Genomic DNA, 1690 nt, shown 5'->3' with positions numbered 1-1690 from the left:
GCACAGACTTGACCTCTGTTATTTGGGAACTGAGAAGGGATAACACATATCCAGGGTTCCGAATAGACACAGAGATCCATTATGCCCCTTCCACTCCCAATCCGTTGCTAATTACTTTAAATCTAAACCCTTTGGTTATTGACCTATTAATGAAATAAATCCTTCTTGTCCATTCTATCCAGGGCCCCTCAGAATGTTAAACACCTCAGTTAATCTCTCCTCAGTGTTCTCTGTTCCACAGAAAACAACCTCGGCCTCTCCAATCTTTCCTCATTGTTAAAATTCTCCATTTGTGTCAACATCCTGGTCAATCTCCTCTGCATCCTCTCTGGTATGAACACATCCTTCCTGTAATGTGGTGACCAGAACTGTACTCAGTAATGCAGCTGTGGTTTAACTAGTGTTTTGGACAGCTCCAGTATAACCTCCCTGATCTTATAATAAAAACAGAAAATGCTGGAAATACTCAGCAGCTCTGGCAGCATCTGTGGAGAGAGGGGTTTCAGGTCTTTCCTCCAATAGAAATTGCTGGGAATATTCCCTGCTGTAGTACTCTATGTCCCCGTGAATAACAAAGTATCTCTCTGCCTTTACAATCATCGTATCTACCTCTCCTGTCACCTTCAGGGATCTGTGGACTTGCACTCTCATGCCCCTCTGTCCCTCAACACCTCACTATCATACCATTCATATTCCTTCCCTCGTGTTTGTCCTCCCCAAATGTATTTATTACCCCGCGCTTCTCTGGATTGACCTCAGTTTGCTACTTTTCTGGCCGGCTGATCAGTCTATTGATGTCTTCCTGCAGTCATTACAGCCTTGGTTCAAACATGCACAAAAGCGTTGAATGCCAGAGGTGAGGTGAGAGTGGCAGTCCTTGACATCAAGGCAGCATTTGACCGAGTATGGCATCAAGGACTCCCAGCTAATCTGGAGTCAATGGGAATCAGGGGAACACTCTCTGCTGGTTGGAGTCGTACCTGGCACAAAGGAAGATGGTTGTGATGGTTGGAGGCCAACCACGAGCTCCAGGACATCACTGTAGGTGTTCCTCAGGGTAGTGTCCTCGGCCCAACCATCTTCAGCTGCTTCATCAATGACCTGCCTTCATCATAAGATCAGAAGTGGGTATGTTTGCGGATGACTGCACAATATTCAGCACCATTTGCGACTCCTTCGATAATGAAGCAGCCCTTGCCCAAATGCAGAAAGACCTGGCCACTATCCAGGCTCGGGCTGACAAGTGGCAAGTTACATTTGTGCCACACAGGTGTCAGGCACTGATGATCTCCTACAAGAGAGGATCTAACCATCGCCCCTTCAATTGTAATGACATTCAATGGCATTACAATAGCTGAATCCCCCACAATCAACATCCTGGGGGGTACCATTGATCAGAAACTGAACTGGACTAGTCACATTAATACTGCAGCTACCAGTACAGGTCAACGGCTAGGAATCCTACGGTGAGTAACTCACCTCCTGACCCCCCCAAAGCTTATCATCCACAAGGCACAAGTCAAGTGTGTAATATAATAGTATCCTCCCCACTTGCCTGGATGAGTGAAACTCCAATAAATACTCCAGAAGCTCAACTCAATCCAGGACAAAGCAGCCCGCTTGATTCCTCCTCCTACCTAACGTCAAGTACTGCAGCTGTTCAAGAAGACAACTCATCAGCACCTTCTGA

The sequence above is a fragment of the Scyliorhinus torazame genome, chromosome 5 (genome assembly GCF_047496885.1).
Source record: "Scyliorhinus torazame isolate Kashiwa2021f chromosome 5, sScyTor2.1, whole genome shotgun sequence".
NCBI lineage: Eukaryota > Metazoa > Chordata > Chondrichthyes > Carcharhiniformes > Scyliorhinidae > Scyliorhinus > Scyliorhinus torazame.
Note: the sequence above shows the minus strand (reverse complement) of the source record.